The sequence below is a fragment of the Marmota flaviventris genome, chromosome 2 (assembly GCF_047511675.1).
Source record: "Marmota flaviventris isolate mMarFla1 chromosome 2, mMarFla1.hap1, whole genome shotgun sequence".
NCBI classification, from domain to species: domain Eukaryota; kingdom Metazoa; phylum Chordata; class Mammalia; order Rodentia; family Sciuridae; genus Marmota; species Marmota flaviventris.
In genome coordinates, this window is record NC_092499.1 from 185607091 (window position 1) to 185626365 (window position 19275).

General features: G+C 49.0%; 1 long non-coding RNA gene across 4 annotated transcripts in view; it reads right to left on the reverse strand.

The window, feature by feature from the left end:
• The window catches only part of LOC114100399 (uncharacterized), a 238501-nt gene that overhangs the window by 81956 nt on the left and 137270 nt on the right, over window positions 1-19275 (reverse strand). The window contains exons 7-9 of one of the 4 annotated variants that reach the window (XR_003584062.3): window positions 9199-9320; window positions 8531-8950; window positions 5860-6135 (exon numbers count right to left, since the gene is read on the reverse strand). The exons of 1 other annotated variant lie outside the window; for it this stretch is intronic. This is a non-coding gene — a long non-coding RNA (uncharacterized lncRNA). Of the gene's footprint in view, window positions 1-5859; window positions 6136-8530; window positions 8968-9198; window positions 9321-19275 lie in introns of those variants that run through there. 2 more of the 4 variants (XR_011706767.1, XR_003584065.3) reach the window with 2 other exon arrangements.

The following is a 19275-nucleotide window of genomic DNA, read 5'->3' on the forward strand; positions in this document are numbered from 1 at the left end:
TCCAGGACCTGCTTCTTCTGAGCCTCCCACCTCCTATGTCTATTAAGAGCAAATGCTAGTGGAAGGACTTTTCACTAAGTCTGTTCATCAGAATGTCGGCTGCTGTCCTACCGTCATCCTTCCTCAGTCATGAGAGCAAGAATCCAGAAGAAAGTAGAAAAGGTCGTCAGAGGACACAGGCAGGGAGCCTGCTGTTTTAAGAGCAAGGCCACTGTGTACGGTTGGTCAGATTGTACTCTGCACACCTTGAAGATGCCACTCACATCATGACCTACACGAATAGCATTCTCTGGAGCTGTGCAGCACAAGAATGTCGCAAGCATACACAAAAGTCTCAACAAAGAGGCAGAAACAGGTGAATGATGGAGTAGAGCAGCCATCCATGTGAGTGAACACTGAGAACCTTTCCAGAAGTTCCAACCAAAATCAGAAGGGATAGCCCAACAAACCAGGCATGGGTTGTCTAAAGAGTTGGGAAGGGTTTTTAGAGGCCCCTGGGAATTTGGATCATAGAAAACTATTTCTACTGACACTTGGATGAGAAAAGCCTGTGAAGACCTCAGGGGATGCAGATTTTTTCTTAACTTCTCTGGCTATACTTCTTTTCAAATCAAGCATGCAGACTCAAGCCCTAGCAAAGGGATTTTCTTCTCCCAATGGGGATGAAAAGCTTGGATGCAAAAATATTCTGCTTTCCTGATTGTTTGGTCAGGAGTAGAGTACTTAGCATCTGGCCTCCCCAGAGTCACACAAGGAGATGGAAAGGGAGGCTCAAGGCCTGGCTCTGGTCACCTGAGACCTGCGGATCAAGTGGGTGTTAGCTGAGGTCCCCCAACTAAAGTCTCTAAGACAAGGACTTAGGTGGTCTTTTATCTGAGAAGCAAAAGAGAAGGAGACACGATGGTTAATTGCAGGTCCTTGAGCAAGTTACTACAGAGGGCACCTGGGGCACAGTCTCCCCAGGGACTCTTAAGAGACCATGGGGAACATTCCTCAGAATCACCCCTCTGGAGGACAGGTTGAGGGTGGCCTGGGGCATCATCCCGATGCACACTTTGGAGGGGTGCCTGTTGAAGCCTGAACCAATTCCTGTGGAACCAGAGAGCATCATCAGGCTTGAGAAGAAAGGAACTGGAGGCTCCAGAGACAACAGCAGCGATCTGCAGCAGCCACAGGGGTCTGGGGCAGGACATCAGCAGCATCCCCTAAGGCCCAACCCCAACCCCCCACTCCCCTCCCTCTACTGCAGAAACAATGCCTCCAAAAACCACTGCAGCTGTCAGGACCCCTGGGGAGAGCCAGGTGACTCTGGAATAACAGCTGAGTGTCCCCTGAACACCTTCCACCTAAAGCAATGCTGAGGAGGTCCTTTGTCCAGAACCGGCCCAGGGTGGTAGGTTTGGGGCTCTTTCTCTGAGGCCGGGTCACCTGCCCTGCTTAAATGCAAGCACACTGAAGGCTGGTTTTGATTTTTCCCTGGGGCATCCTTGGTGGCTGGCTGAGAGGACAGATCTAAATTCTGTGCAGAGCAGACCCCATGCTGCCACTCACATTTCACCGTCACCTTTAGAGGTCAGCCTCATGAGCCACATTTTCCCTAAAACCTTCAGTCAGATGAAAGTCATCTGCAGAGCAGGACCCTGGAAAGGCACCTGGGGGTGGCCACAGTGCTGAGCACAGCCCTCTGCACCCAGAAGCCTTGGCCATGTTCCTCTGTGGAGAACCCCCAGGGCACCCCAGCCCTTCCTTCAGTGAAACTGACTCCGGACTTAGGTTCCACTATGAGTTCTGAACCAGTGTCCAAAATAGCTGAACAGATTCTGTGCACCTGTCTGGCTCCTCGACTAAACGCTTACCCCCCATGTTTCCAGCCCCACCTCCCGCCCGGTTTGTCCTCATACTGTCTGATTTCTCTCACTTACTGTCTATGTCCCACACTAAAACAGGACCAGGACCAGGACCACCCCCACCTCGTTGCTAAGTGCAGAACAATCCAGACCCAGGTGGGGACCAGGAACCTCCCTGTAGGTCCAGCTGCTGCCCCACTGTGCAGCCCAGCTGCCCTCTGTCTGCAGCCTGGGCCCCATGCCCTGTGCCAGCATCCCTGACAGGCTCCCGACATGGCCAATGGGCATGTGGGCCCAGAGAAGCTGGTTGCACAGTCACAAACCAGGTACACACAGGGAGACACCAGTGACCTCACCACCCTTTCCTGAAGGGACTACAAATAGTGAGGCAGAGAAGCAGGGCCTGTGAGGGAGCATCGACTGCCGATCTGCTCTGGTCCCCAAGGGGCTTGGTGTGTCAGAGGATGTACGAATCTTCCGCATATGGGTGACATACAGAATTCACATGCAGGATGTCGCACCTCTGGGTGATGGTAGTAGGAGGTGGGGCTTGTGGGCTCCACCCTCTCCAGTGGGATTAGTTTCCTGTGAAAGAAGTTTCCAAAGCTGCCTGGCCCTTCCATCTCTCTTGCCACCTGAGATGGATCACAGCATCTTTAAGAAGTGGGCCCCAACCAGACACTGGGGTTGCCTCCGCCAGCATCTTGACTTTGGATTTCCCAGCCTCCAGAACTGTGATAAATAGATTTCTGTGGTTTATAAACTACGCAGCCTACAGCACATGCACACACCAACACGTGTGCCTATTCTATGCATGCATGCACTTCCATGTGTGCAATAAACACACACCTATGTGCATGTGTGTACATGGGCACATGCACACACATGCATATGTACATGCCTGCATGTGTATGTGTGTTCACTGCTACAAGTGTGCATGGTGTGTACATGGATGTAGGTACACACACGTGGATGCACACACACATGCACACACAGAAGCCTGACAGGCTCCTTCCTCCCCACTCCCCTGCACCCCATCCCTTTGGAGGCTGAGAAGAGTTCTACCCAGCCTCCTGCTTTCATCTCGGTCTGGAGGCAGCTTGACTTCTTGTCCCCTCCCTCAGAGCGAGGGCTCTGCAGCCATCCCAGTGCTTCACCTCGTCTGCCAGAAGAAGTGTCTGTGAAGTGACACTTGCCCCAGGGGCAAGCCCACCCTCACCCAGCAGTCCTGAAAGAGTGCCAGGGGAGAGGACGAAGGAAGAGAGCTAAACCATCTCTACCCAGGCCTGGGACCTAGGGGGAGTGCTCAGAGGCAGGTGGGGACCTCTTCCTCCTCCTAGATCTGGGCCCTGCCTCTGAGGACTTCCATACTGCCTCTGGTCTGGGGCGCAGCTGTGCACACGTGTGCATACGTTTGTGTGGACACAGTGATGTGTGTGACCTTAGTTACATGGGTGACGTGTGTTGGTGTGTGTACCTAGTGTGTGTGAGCATGTATCTGGCATGTACACGTGTGTCCCACATGTGTGATATGCATCTGAGCTTGTGTGTGAGTTTGTGTACATACGTGTAGTGTGTTGACCTGTGTCTCCTGGTGTCCATGTGTTTGTATGTGTCCAGTGTGTGTGTGTGAGTGTGAGGTAGGTGGCATGTGTGGTATGTGTGCCGTGATGTGTGTGTTTGGTCTAACACACCAATGTGCCTGCAACTCATAAAGGAAATCACAAAAAGGACTCCACCCAGCTGAGGACGGGAGTGGGTTCCAGGGCACACCCAAGTTGTTCAGTGAGGGCTGGAGCGGATCCCAGGCCATCACTGTTGGCGGAAGCTCCCAAACTCAGACTAAGGGAAATATATTCCAGGGAAGGCAACAGGGTCCCTGAAAGGTGGGCAGAAAGTCACACATGGAACCTACAAGAAGACAATCTCGGGAAGAGTTGTCAAGCCTAAAGAGGCCCACAGGGCCCTGGTCAGAGGCACTTCAAGGCCCTTCTCCAGGCAGGTGGGCACAGAGGGGCACCCAGTTAGCTGCACAGATGGGCACCTGGCTACCCTACCCACAATGCCTCTATGGAGTCTGGCCCCAAGGACAGAAAGTGGACAACACCCGCCCCCCAGGCCTCCCAGGGGAGGGGTTGGAAATGGGGTAGGAAGGCCGGCCTAGCCCTCTCCACTGGCAGGGCACCGCTTGGAGAGAGTGATATCCAGGAGGGTCACATCCAACAGACAAAGGGGGCCCATCTCAGAGCTGGGAGACTCAGGGAAGAAGCCAGACACCTGGGTAGCTGGTGGGAGACCATAAGACCCAAACTTTTGGTGGGCACATGGAGGCAAACAGGGACCTCCCGGAGGGACAGCGAACCTGACAGGAGTCCAGAAGTGTCAAACAAGGTGACCTCCCCCAGCTGGCACTGGGCTCCTCGTGGGCCCATGACCCCCGCCAGCCTCCCAGCCCGTGTGGGACAGCGCTGAGCCAGGCCATCCATGGGGGATGTGCCAAACAATTACTTTCCTTATTGAATATCTGATTAATTATTCAAGAGCCAAATCAATTATTCATATCTCATTTAAGCGAGGGGGGAAAAGCCACTGCCCCTTGACAGAAGCTTCTCAGTGCCTCCCAAGGCCCTGGGGACGGAGTCATCAGCGGGAGAAATTGTCACAGCAGGATCGCAGCACAGCCAGGCTGCGGCAGACGCCACACAGAGGCCTTCCTCAGGCACACACGCTCACGCCTGCCTGAGCTCCCACTGTCGCCAACACAGTGAGCCCCACCAGGTGCCAGCCAGGTCCAACGGGAGAGGCGGGAAGTGAAGACAGTCACACAAACGCACAAATACAGAGAAGGAAAGAAGTGCACCATTACGCAGAGGAAGGAGCCCATTCCTCAGTCACCGGGGAAGGTCCCCCGTAAGCAATGACCCTGGAGTTAAGATTTGTCAGAGGAGAAGGCAGGGACTACCAGAGCAAAGGTGGGAAGGAGCCTGGGTGCTCCAGGGCATGGGGTGAGAGAAGGGTGGGAAGGGTGCAGCTGTGAGCAGAGACGGGGTGGCCTGGAGCTCAGGGCTTAGCAGGCAGGGACCCAGTGGAAGTGGGGGGTGTTTGGGGTCACCACGGCTGATATGGCATCTCACAGTCTATAAGGCTTGGAGCCCACTAGGACCAGGAGTCCCCTTCCAGACCCTGGTTCACAACCCCCCACCCTGCGTCTGCCCAGGGTGCTCCAGGGACCATCTCAGCAGGACTCATGGACCAGAGGCCTTTGTAAGTGGTAGAACCTTCTTCATTTGCTCCTCCAGAATTTCTCTGTCCCATGGATGGGAGCTGGAGCTACAGGGAGTGGGCCCTACAGAGCACTTTTTATAGGTGGAGAAACTGAGTCCCAGAGAGGGAAGCTAGTTGACCCTTGGTCACCCAGAGCCAGGACTAGTCCTCAAGCTCAGCAATACAATGCAGGTTGGGAGGCTGTGGCTGCCTGTCCCTCCTCAATCCAGGCCCTCCCTGAGCCCTGGGTGGGGGACCTCCTTCTGCAGAAAGGTCTGAGCAGGGCTGAGGAGCTGAGGGCTCCCTCACTGTCCTTTGTCTCTTGTGACTTGCTATGTGCTTGTGTGTGTGTCTGGGTCTTCACTTCTCCCATCTCAATGTCTCTTTGCTCCTCTCTATATATCTCTTTCTCTCTCTCCCTCCCTTCCTCCCTCCCTCCCATTTCTCTCTCTCTCTTTTTCCCCTTCCTCTCTCCCTCTATTATTCTGTCTTCACCTACCACTCATCTTTGCCATTCTGTCTTTGAAATCTCGGTCTCTCCACTGATCTCTTTCCCTTTGCTCTCTGCCTCTCTCCCTCCCTTCTCTCTCCTCTCTCTTTCCTCTTTCTCCTTCTTCCTCTCCATCCCGCAGCTGGGACCTGGCCCCTTCCTTCCCCCAGCCCCTCAGCCTGACCAGACCCCATCGCCCCACACCCACTAATCAAATCTGCGACCTGATTCAATTATACCCAGCAAAACGCAGACGTGTAACCTTGTTAATATCACGTTTATTAGAGGGAGGGGAGGAGAAAATTAAGATAGACTTCGTGTTGCTGCTAATTAGAAAAATTGAGACTTTACATCTGCGAAGCGCCGAGCAACATGTGGTGGTAACAGATGTGGGCTCATTACACAGCTGCACGGGGTGGGGGCAGGGGGGGTCATGTGGAAAAACGTTCCCAAGCCAGCCTCATTTCCGAGCTGCAGTCCCCTCCATACAGAGACCCAGGCCTGATGACACCCTCGGGAGCAAGAAGGCAGGACCTGGGAGGGGAGGGAGCACAGATCAGCGGCACAGGGGGTCAGACCTGAGCTCAGATCTCAGCTCTACCACATATTAGCTGTGTGATACAAGCCAGACCTTAACTCTCTGTGCCTTAGTTTCCTCATTTACAGTGAGATAGCAGAAGTGCCAACCCAAGGGCTATGGAAAGACAAAATGAAATCAAGTAAGCCAGGGGCTGAACCCAGAGTTTGCACATGCTCAGCTCAAAGCTTTGGTCTACTGCCAGCTGCAGTATGGGAGGTCAGTGGTGCTGTCGCAGCTGTAGTCCAGCCCCACTCCACGTTCCTGCACCACCTCTTGCCTTGATAAAGGACAAGGGAAGAGGCTATGGCCTGCCCACAGCACTGACCAGGCAGGTAGACTGGAGAGGGCCACTCCCACCAACAGCGCAGCCCAGCCAGCAGAGTGGACAGGCAGAGGAAGCAGGCATGCTCATGAAGGGCTGTATCCTTGTCCTCCTCTGCCTGTCCCACCTGCAAGGTGAACCCCTCTGCACTGAGTAGCTCAGTAACCCCCTGCAGGCAGCTAGGAGCACAGGTCCCACAGGAGCCCCAGTGGGACTCCCATCCCATGCACAAGTCGTCTCAGAGGAGCCTCACAAAGGCCAAGGGAAATCCCCTCAGTGCCCAGGGACTCTGAGGACAGGACAGAGGCTGGACCCGCCTGCCCCAGGCAGGGCTTCCTAGGCCTCAGCCACTGGTCCACCTCTGGTCCACAGGCGGGGTCATGGCCAAAGTGCATGAGATGGGGGACCAGGGAAGGCAGGAGAGATAGAGTAGGGCCGAGGAACACCATGAATGAATCTGATGGCTGTGTCCACCAGGGTGGGGAGGCCCAGGTGAACTTCCATGGAATGTGTCTGTGCAGTGGGCACCAGACTAGGCACCTGTCCCCCACATGGGGCCGCACCACAGCCAGCTCCAGAAGGAAGAGCCTGGAGCTTCCCACATGGAAGGTGCTGCAGGAGTTGACTTAACATGTCTTGTACCCCCAGAGGCTAGCACAGGTTTCCTTCCTCAAACACCACGTGCAAACACTGTTCTAAGCACTTGGCAAATATCCACGCCCTCCTTCTCCTCACTCTGCTGGTTGCCCTGGCTGGCACCTCTCCCACCCCACCCCGACCCAGATCTATTCCCTGGTCTTTTCTGACAGGTGCCATGCCCAGGAAACTGACCTCTACTTGCTGCACACCTCGATCCCCTGGCCCCCAGCTATGGGCCTCAGAAGTGAGAAGCACCAGCAAGACACCAGAGGGCCTGGCCCAACTGCACTGTGACTGCAGCTGTTTGGCTACAGAGCCAGGTGGGCAGGGAGGAGGGGCTCTAAGATGCCAACTCTCAGTCCTCTGTATATATCTGCCCCAGCCACTGCCCTGCCCCAGCCCCTTCAACCCAGTGAGGAGAAAGGATAATCATTTCCTGCTTTTGCCAGCCCAGGTGTGCCTCACAGTCCCTCTCATTCCCTTTGTCCTGGCCTAACTGTGTGAATAGTCCCTTTGGCACATCCTTTTCATAGAAGCACTTTCAGGTGGGATCCTCCCTGATCCACTGATGTAAGAATCCTGGAAGGTGGGTCATCACCATCATTCCCGTTGATGAGAAAACTGGGACACAAAGAGCTGAGAACTTGCCCAAGCACACCACGAAGTGACATAAGGCCCAGGGCCTTCCCTCCATGCCCCCTGACACCCTCCAGACCCCAGCCTTGTTCCTGTCCCCTCAGGCCACTCTCCCACCCCCAACAGAGTGGGCTTCCAGCTGTGAGATTCAGACCTTACCTGATCACTGAATTAATGAGACCTAAATTCCTGGAGCAGGAAAGACTTTAAAGGATAGGATTCCATTGTCTCATGCAGCCATGGATAGTGAAGACCTAGGCCCCAAGCCTCAGCCTAAAGACTATAAATCCCAGGGCCAAGTCCAAGGCTGCTCACTAAGAGAGTCCTGGGAAAACCCCTGGCCAGGCATGTGTGAGCCTCAGTCATGATTTTAAACCAGTGGTTCTTACCAGGATAGTTTTACCCCACTGAGAAATATTTGTTAAAGTCTGGAGACATTTTTATTATCAAAACTGGGAATGGGGAGTTGCTACTGGTAGCTAATGGGTAGAGGCCAGCAGTGCTGCTTAATATCCCACAATGACAAGATAGTCCCCACAATAAAGAATCATCCAGCCCAATAGCACCAAAGTTGGGAAAGCCATGTTTCCTTCCTCAGACAACCACAGAATCTCAGGACTCTTAGAGGACACTGGCTCTGTTATAGATGACGAAACTGAAGACCCAAGAAGACCAAGTTACAAGAAGCCAGTATCCAAGTCCAAGTGAACATTTGCCCCCAGAGTCTGACACAGCACAGAGTGGGTACTTACTGACTTGACCCAATCTCTGGCTACTCTCAGGGGGTCTTTCAGCTTGTCCATAGCTGAGGTGAGCTCTATGATGATGAACCCTAGGGAATCCCTTCCCAGAAAGATCTGGATGAGTCTTGATGAGTTCTCATCGTCCTGGAACACACACGCGCCACACACAGCCTCCCACATTTCCAGGCAGAGCCTGAGCTGTTTCTGCTTGGTTGTTAAGCACCCCCTCATTCATAGGTCAGCTGGCCTCAAAAGGACCCCCTCAGAAAGGCCTGAACTCATTCCGATGACACTGTTGCTGGCCCTTTGCAGAAGAGCAGGCATTGATCCTTTGCAAGGAGACGTGATTACAGAGGCAGCTCCTGGCCACTGGTGTCCATTCTGGTGTGCTCCATGGAAAACAGGCTGGATCAGGCCACGGCAGCAGAGCTGTAAGAGGGAGACACCTGTCAAAGGGGACATTGGTGCATTGGTTCTGGCAGTGACTGGTGGGGAACCAGGGGCATTTCTGGCTGGGACCACAGACACAAGACTCCATGCTAAGGGTCAGAGACCTACAAAGGGCAGGGGACTTGGTTGACCAGAGCCATTGCCCTTTGGCTAGGGGTACAGCAAGCAAAAACCCAGCCCCCAAACTATACACTCAAGGAAAAGAAGAAGCCAGATCCATGGCTTACCGTAAGGCCGAGAGTGGGACTGGAACCTGAAGGACAAGTGCAGCTTTGGAGGCCATCCAGCATCCACTGTCCATTCTTTGTACAATGACGTGAAGACAGCCAATCAGGAAATTGTGAAAAACCTTGAATCAAAGCCCATGGCAAAAATGAAGAGTCTCTCACAGAGGGACTGCTAGCAGAGACACAGGTGAGGCACCCAAACTAACCCCAGCAGGAAGTGATGACCATGATTAGGGTTTAAGGAGGGACCGTCCAGCAGGGTACAAGGACAAAAACTGCTAGAGCTCGTACAGCACCAAAGAAGGAAGAGACCAGGGAAGAAAGACCCCAGCCTCCCTCCCCTTCCACCCTGTGTTCTCCAGTGAGAGCCTCCCATTGGTCAGACCCAAGGAGAAGCCCTAGGGAAAGCCCAGGGATCAGCCTTTCTGGGTTTAGAAAAGAACAGAAAAAGAAACTGGGAAGGAAAATGGATAATAACCAGTGTACAAGATTAACACTAACCCTGAACTACGTTAATCAGACCTTGGTTCTCCGTGACTCTAAATCCCAACTAGAAAGACAGAAGAACAGGGGAGAAATCCCTTCACTCACACAGCAGTGTGGAGGAGCGTCCACCCCAAACCCCTCACACCTGCCCACCATCCTCCACCTCCAGGACCAGGTGGAGCCTGCCCGTGAGCAAAGGATGTCTCTGAGAACCTCCCAACAGGTGGCTTTATAACAGGGTCATGGAGACCCCTTAAATCACGCTAATGAACCATGAGAATCCCCTGCACAGGGTGCTAGAAGGAGAACACGCCATCACAATGGCCAGAGAGGAGACCTTTTTATTTCTTTTCCCCAGAAACTACTCGATAAATGCTTTTAGTATCTTTTTTAAATAAAAAAGGAATGAAATGTAAAGGGGCATATTAGCACTGCTCCCATTTTCAATTAGTCCAAATGATAGTGTTAAAAGCTATTAATAAACCACCATGAGTGGGGGTCACGGGTGGAGGAGGACATCAGGGAAGAACTAGCAGACCACAGCAGGCACTTCCGCCACAGCAGAGATCTCTCCTCTCTCTCCTCCCCCTGCCTTGCCTCCGCAGCTTCCACCCTGGGGCCCACCATATTTCTACAGTGTTTGGAAAAGCAGGACAACTGACTGGATGCATTTGCTAAGATTTGAGGAAAAGAAAGGCTGGTCACACCCTCCACGTCTGCTGAAATCCAGGAAGAAACAAGACCCTGATTTGGAGTTGAAATAAAGAAGTGGCTGGTTGTATTGGGGGAAATGGCCACATGGGCCAAGGCCAACTCATCCTGGTGTCATGCAATTCTGTCCCAGAAAGGGTCCTAGGATTTTTTTTATACCTCCCTGGGGAAAGTGGCTGGATTAATTAGTGATGGCTGGCAGGAAATGACTGAGAGGGTGGTGGCATGCTTGCTCTTTACCCACCATTCCTGCACTAGCCCTGTTGGGAGAGTGACTGCTCCCCTTGGTCCATTCACCACCTGGAGGTGGCTTCCATTCTGATATGACCAGGTGAGCGGAAACCCTCCTGCCTGCCTCCCTTCATCCTGAGCCAGGCTTCTGGACAGACCGAGCCCACGGGACAGGGATCTGGATGCAGCATTTACTCTCAGTGCCCAGCCCAGCACCAGGACCTGGGTTTGTTGTCCAAGGGATGAGACTTTGTTTTTCCTTTCAGAGACTTTCAGGCCACGATTGGGACTCACCCTTCCAGTTCCATTTGCTGTCATAGTCTGAGCCCTATCCCCCTGGATTCATGCAAGGGTTTCCTGTGTGCCTCCCTTCCCTGGGAGTTACCCCCACATTGTCTCAGAATGTTCTCCACAAACAACCATGAATATGTGGCTCTCCTGGTGGAAGTTCCTCCATGGCTCCCCGTTGCCCCCACAGAAGGCTTGCCTCCCAATCCTGTCTGCCACCTCTCCCTGGGCTTACTGTGTCTTCCAGCCACTCTGAACTCCTGAGTTCTCTGGCAGTATTATACATGGGATACCTCCAAAACCTCTGTGTGGAGGACCCCTTTCCCTTCCACCCTGACCAATAACTCCTGCTAGTCCTGAAAGGTCCAACTCAGAGGTCACCTGCCCTCCAGGTGCAGATTGAGCTGCTCTCTGGGATCCCAAAGCCCCTTGTCCCTGGATCATCAGCATCTGTTTGCAGGTCTATCTCCACTACATGACTGTGGTCAATGACACAAACTGCCACCATTGGAAAAAAAAAAAGGTCAGGAGATGCCCCCGTGGACCCCAGAGTCAAGGCCTGCACTGCCCCTCACCCTTTCACTTCACTGTCTCCCAAGGCTCAGACTTCCACAGCCACCGGAGGACACCAAAGAACCCAGTAGTCCAAAGAGAGATTCTAGAGATCTCCCTACCTAGGAGCACTTTATCTGTTGTCCTTTTGCTACACCCCTAAGAAGGGAGGAGTCCCTGCAATTTGAACTCAGGACTTTCTCTCCATTCTCCATCCCTCACTCTTCTCCTCAGTCCAGAAAGCTGGTTTCAAAGCTGATGGAAGAGTTGAGCATGGGCCAAGGCCTGGGGACTAGCATGGAAATAGGTGACCAAGCTGCATGACCCTGGAGAGGGACCCAACCTGGGATGAACAAGAGTCGCCCCCTCTCCCCCCAAGTTTCTAACAACTCCCACCCACCATGATTGATGGTGAGCAGATGCACTGGGCCCCCTCCTTCTTTTCCCGCAGAGGTTTTTTTGTTAGGTTTTGCTAAAGCAACCTGCAAATTAATTTAATATCCTCCTTTGGTTGGGAGCTATGAAGCTGGGCTCGAGGCTGATGATGCATGAACCATCGGTGGCAAGTATTTAATCTCTGGACAATGGATAGAGATGTTAGTGCACGCCACACTAAATTCTATTTACGCTGCCTATTAAGGGCAGTCAAGCTGAAGGGAATTGGTGCACATTACAGGCCCTAATGGGAGAGGAAGCTCCACAACAGTACATTAAAGGCGGAAAATGAATTAGGAGGGGATGGCGGAGGAGAAAGCAGGCAGGCCGAGGGCCTGTCTGGAGATAACTCTTCCTGACAGCCTAGTGCACACGCCCAGCCCCACTGGTCAGATACGCCAAGGAGGGGACTTCCAGTAGTCCTCCCACAGACTTTAGCTGTGAGTTCACCCTGCCCAGAGCCCAGGAATATGGGAGCTCTCCTCCTGCAGGTAAAGAAAGCAAAAGGGCTAGAATTATCTCAGGCCTGCAACTCGGCCTCCCTACCTACTCCAGATGGGGCCATCTGAAGGTCAAGGGTGTTGTCCATTCTCCAGGCTCACCCATACTTCCACTTCTTTCACAGGAAGCAAGTGGGCAATAACCATTAAAAGTGGGTCTGTGGGCTGCTGCTGCTACTGCTGCTGCTATAACATCACTGCACAGATCTGCAGACTGTGGGTGGAGTGCAGAGGAATACAGCTACAGGGACTCTGGGCAAGTCACATGACCCCTTTAAGCCCCAATTTCTTCAACTGCAAAGTGATGATTATATTCACCTTCTCAAGGATCATGAGAGCTTAAGTCTGAGATCACACTGTCCCTCCATCCTGCTCTTTTCTGTCTATCTCCCCTCCAAGGTCTTGTTTCTCCAGAGCCCTGCATATGACTATGCACACAGAGGGCATGAACTCACACTTGCTTGTTAAAAAAAGAACCTGCCCAAGGTCACTCAGCAGGTAAGCACCTCGCCCAGGGTTAGCAGCAGATCTATCTGTCGCCCATCACACTTCCCTTCCCAACACTCTTCTTACAAATAAGTGATTCCTGGGGTACTGGGGGGAATCCAACCAGGCATTCACTCCTCAAAGCCAGACAGCAGAGTCTGGGATCTGCAGGAGGTCCCCAGCCTCCTGCTTTTTGCAAAATGGAGGGGATAGAGTGCAATGTAGCAGACTGAGATGTAGAGGCTGCAGAAAGAGGTGATGCCTACAGAAAGGTGGCATGGCTGGGCTAATCAGTGAGGGGCAGCAGGGTAGAGTGGCTCAGGCTCCATCTAACAGGATGAGATGTTAGGGCAGCACCATCAGGGGAAAGTGTCCACAGCCAGCCAAGCCCTCCATCCTGGGTGCCTGCAAGATCTCCAGAAAGACTTGAGCTTCTGGGTAGAGACAAAGACAATCTCAGGAAACTGCCCAAACTGTTAGAAATGAATAGTAACCATTGCCTTCAGAACTCCTTAATACATCCACATTCCCTACAGTCATGCCTGCTATCCTCTTATCACCCTCTACCATAAGATTCCAGTACACACTCTGACATTTCACACCATGCCTCTTCACTTCCTGTACCCTCTATTTGAAATATTCTTCCCCGCATCTCCTGGCCTATTATTATTTGTCCAGTAAGATTCCGCCATCTCTCTAAGAAGTCTTCCAGGAAACCAGAGGCTGTTAGGTGCTCATCATTTATTCTGCCACAATGCTCCATGCTACCTTCATCATAACACTTATTGTACTACTTATAGCCAGGGTGCATCTCTCTGGTTCATTTTACATTCCCAGTTTCTAACACAAGACAGGCACTTGGTGAAACCCAATGAATATCTGTTGAACTGAACTGAAATGATTCATTGGTTCTGGCCTGCCATTCTGTGCAGATGTTCCATCACCCCTGTCATGAAGATGACATTTATGTAACATCATCAGGTATAAAAGCTCAGAATCATGTAGGCTATTACATACCACTGTCACTAACGAGCTATACGTGTCACAAAATGAAAGCATTACATACTAACCATGGCTAATTTAATAGCAGTGACGCTAAAGCAGTATTTCAAGGCAAAGTTGTAGTCCTGACTGCATCTATTAGAAAACAAGAAGGACTAAAAGATAAGTATCTCAAATGATTTCTGGGTAAATCTGAAAGATTAAAAATACATATCTGGGGCTGGGGTTGTGGCTCAAGTGGTAGAGTGCTCACTTAGCACCTGTGAGGCATGAGTTCAATCCTCAGCACCTCATAAAAATAAAATAAAGATATTGTATCCTCTTAAAACTAACTAATTTATATATATATATATATATATATATATATATATCTCCAAGATTTCAAAAATTTTTACTACTGCCTTTCCTATTCTTTTCATCTTTACAGTTACTGCTTTTAAGGAAATTCCTTTGGAGTTGTTTTCACTGTGGATTTAGGAAGAAATTAGCACACTTCCTTGAATTGAATATGCAGCTGTCCCAAGAATACATCAGTCAATCAGATCTCTAACTGCAGGGTGCTGTGCTCTGACTTAAACAATACATTCACCTATAGCCCTTGGCTAAGCATATTAAATACTAAGGCAGGCCCATTCTTGGGAGACATGAGATTCCTCTAACAGATGATTTGGGCATGAGAATCCTCCATTGGCTTTGTGGCAACTTTTTTGAAACTGTACAGCATTCTAGTACTTCTTTTCTACCCAACCTTCCTCCCTTCCTTCACCCCTCCAAAGTGGTTAGACATGCATCATGGTCTGATACTTCTCTTAGCCCCCTCCAGTACCATTCCCATATTTTCCTAACAGGTGTTTTCACCAATATAGCTCTTGCACATTTAATCCCATCTTGCTGTCTACCTCTTAAAGGACCAAAACTAATGCACCCAAGAAAACTTGGCCTTAATCCAGCAATGAGAAGAGCAAAGAACCAACCTGATTCACTGGAATTTCCAAAGTTTAAGAATTGGGGGCATCGAGTGCCACTGTAGGGAGAGTGGGTATAAAAGATCTCAAAGAAGGAGGTTCTATCAATACTTTAGAAAAATGATTGGCACATAGCACAACCGTCCCTCAGTATTGAAACCCACAGAAGCTCAAGTCCCTCATACAGAATGGCCTAGTATTTACATATCACCTACACACATCCTCTTATAAACTTTAGATCATCTCTAAATTAATCATGATCCTTAATACAAAGCAAACATTAGGTAAATAATTGTTCCATTTTGTTGTTCAAGGAAAAATGACCCCCCTAAAAAAAAAAAAACTTTTGTGCATGTTCAGTGCAGACAAGAAAAAAAATTTTTTTTGGTTTGGTTGACTCTGCAGATATAGAGAAATGGCTGCAGTGGTTATGTAAATGTTTGATGAATAACGTATAAACAAAATTATTTTTAAAAAATCTTTGGCACTGGGCATTGAACCCAAGGCCTCGCACATGCTAAGCACACACTCTACCATTGAGCTGTATTTTCAACCCCTAAAATATTTTAAAGAAGCAGTCAGATCCCTAGAGCTTCCCTCCTACCTGTTTACAAAGAAACAGGTGAGTGAAAATTTTTCTCCAGAGTATAAGACAAAGGATCTCTAGATAAGGATACCAGGCAGTGTTGAGAACAGGAAGTCAAGTTAACTTGGACACATGGAATGAAGAGACTGACATGCCCTTCTCCCACATGGCTCTCAGATCACTGACAGCCAAAACTTCACCTCCCAGTAAGAGACTGAAAGAATCTTCTCTGGGAACCTAGCCATCCACAAAGACTTATAAATGGTGACCTCAGAGGTAGTTCTAGCAAATAAGTTGCAGATCATCCTCTGGGGAAGTTCAGAGTCAACAAGCCCCATCTGTGACACTCAGCTGGTTAATCTTCCCCTTCTACTTCAATAAGAATAAACAACCAAGGATCCCACAAACTTCTGAAAAAAAGCTTCTGACATGGAAGTTAAAGACCAAACCAAGTAACTACAGGGCCAGGAACAACTGGAGGACAGATCTGCTATTTGAGAAAAGGGATTGCATTACATAAATCTCTAGAATAGGCAAATATAGAGAAAGTAGAAGAGAGGTTGCCTGGGGGGGGGGGGGTGAGAAGAGGGGAATGATGGGTGATGAAGATTTTCTAAATTCATTGTAGTGATGCTTGCACAGTTCTATGAGTGAATTGGGCACTTCCATGGGTGAACTGCATACTGTGTGAATTATATGTCAATAAGACTACACCTCCATATAGATACATAATGTTATATATATTAAAACTACACATATATCTAAAACAACATGTACATGTAACTTTTATATACACACATACACACACACACACACACAGAACTACTTCATATACTTGGGAAGATATATAGCTTCAGGAAAACAAGAAAAGAGACTGTATAAAATGAATGTCAAATAATATAAAAACAAACATTCAGACACATAAAAAGAGACCTTAGAAATTCAAAGTATAGCAGAGTTTAAATAAAGCACTTAAAAGAAGATTCAGAATATAAATATGTTTCCCATTAAATAAGAAAAAAATAGAAAAGTAGAAAATAGGAGAAAAATGATGAGAAAATTAGAGAGTCTGTCAGGGGTGTCCAGCATCCAAATGCTGGGAGTTAGTAAGAGAGGAGCAGAGACAATGGACAGAGAAAGACACCGAAATTACTCAAGAGAATTTCCCAGAACTGAAGAATACGAGTTTCCAGTGAAAGAATTTGTAAAGGGGATAAAAATAGTCCCACGCCAGGCATGTTATAATGAAGTATCAGGAAGATGTCAGGACTCGGGTTACAAACAGAAGATCTTACACGTCTCTAGAGAGGGGGGACAGAAATCAGTTGAAGGACCAGAAATCAGAAGTGCTTCAGACCTGTCAACTGGAAAACAGTGATACAGTATGTATTAGCTATCTATTGCTGCATAAACAAATAAACCCAAAACAGCACCTAAAGCAACAATAAACATTGACATCTCACATCATTTCTGTGAATCAGGAACTCGGGAGTGGATTAGCTGGGTGACATGGTTCAGGGTTTTCATGAGGTTAGCATCAAAATGTCAGCCAATTGCAGGCATCTGAAGGCTTGACTGAGGCGGGTAGACCCACTTCTAATGTGCCTCACTCAAGCAGCCAGAAAGTTGATATTGGCTGTTGGCAGGAGGCCTCTGTTTCTCACCACATACACCTCTCCAAAAGATAGCTTGAGTGTTCTCATGACATGATGGCAGGCTTCCCTCAGAAACAGTTTTTCTAAGAGATCAAGTCAAAGCTACATATCTCTTATGGTGATCATTTCTGTAACATCCCGTTTACAAGGGAGGTCATGCCTCTTAAATATGGGAGGTGACTCTACAACGTATAAGTACCAAGAGACGAGAATTATTGGGGACTACTTTAGAAGCTGGTTACTTAAGAGTAGATTTAGAAGTATGAAGAAAAATACATCCTAAATAACAAATCTACTGCCAGGAAAAATATTCAAGCATAAGAATAAAAATGGTATTTTCACACAAGAAGTTGTTGGATTTGTTTTACCTTTTAGGCGTCTCTTCTTAAGACACAGTTAAAGAAGGTACACCATCAAAAAAAAAAAAAAATGAGTATGTAAACCAGGAAAGAGGAAAATGAGATTGAGAAGACCAGATATCCAACTCAGGGTGAATGATGGGAAATCACCAGCAGGATGGTAGAAGGAGGGCCAAGGAAGACAGCTGGGCATTGGGCTTGGAGGAGACAATCAGGCCAGACTGGAGCAAGCCACAGCCCCTGGAAGGGTTCTCCTGGAGGAAGAGATGGTTACCGCAGCTGATGTATATCTGAGTGTCTTATTGGTGATTTGGACCACTAGCAAGGAGTTTGGGCTCCAACCAATGATAAACACATGGCAATCTATGCTTCAAAACCCAACAGGATGGATATTAACTTCAGAGAAATTACAAGTCCTATGGAAAAAGAAAAGTCATAATAGTTTTCTACCTGGCTTTGTTGTGAAGAGTGTTTACAAAGCTGTAACAATATAAATGTTAAACATAGATCTTCACAAAACTGTGATGTAACTGTGCTTGAGGATGGGAGCAGATGAGGAAGGTGTTTGAGTGTGGTCAGGGTCAAGAAAGAAAAGAAAGCTAAACCCTCATCTTCCACGACGCAATGACCACACCTAAAAAGTACAGGAAGTTCTAATACGAACACATTTCACTGAAACAGAGTTAAATACAAAACCTCTTAAAAGACGGGGAGGCAAATGTCTCTAAAGGAGAAATGGGGAAAACACTCTTAAGGGTTTCATAACAAATCTTGTAGAACTCTGAGCCTTTAAGATTTGAATGACAAAAAAAAATGGGAAAAGTGAAATTGCCTTCATAAAAATAACAATAAACCATATCACAACAAACAGATACATAAAAATAAAATTTGTTTATGGATACCTCCTCTCCCTAGACCCTCCCCACAGATGTTCCTCATCTCCTCCTCCCTCAGCCAAGCTTTGCAGTGAGACAGACTGGGATTGGTAGCTTGTCTTGACCCCTGACTGGCAGGGTATATGTGGGTTTGGGAAGTCCTACTTTCTTAGCTTCGGTTACAGTATAGAGTGAAGCTGAGAGAGAGCCCTGGGGCAGCGAAGAATACGATGTCTACGTGGAAAAGGACCAGTAACAGCCTTAAATTAGAATGAAGTTATGGCCTTTATGGGTAAATGGATGGAGCTGGAGAATATCATGCTAAGTGAAATAAGCCAATCCCCAAACCAAAGGCCAAATGTTTTCTCTGATAGGTAGATGCTGATCCATTGGGGTGGCGGGGGGATGAAGGAACTTTGGATTGAGCAGTGGGGGAGGGGGAGGGGAGAAGATGGTGGAACGAGATGGACATTATCACCCCTATGTATGGGTCTGATTGCACAAATGGTGTGACTCTACATCATGTACAACCAGAGAAATGAAAAGTTGTGCTCCAAGTGTGTAAAAAGAAAATTAAATTAATTAAAAGAGGAAAAATAAAAGAAAAGGATGAGTAAGGTACCATAGTGAAAAGTGTCCAGCATACAACACATTCTCAACATGCTAACTGGTTTCTTTTGTTTTTTCCCAATGTAGTTGGGAGAAATGAGGTTGAAGGAGGCGGAAAGGGAAACCTAATGGTGATGATGTTGCTGGTGGGGTGTTGTGGGGTGGGGTTGGGTAGTATCTCATTTAATCCTGCAGAAACCCTGCGGAACAGCCACTCCTATTATAGCCATTTTACAGATGGCAAAAACAGAGGCATGCAGAGGTTAAGTGAATCATTTAAGGACAAAAAAGAATGTTATCATGGAACCAAGACTGAACCCAAACATACAAACTTCAG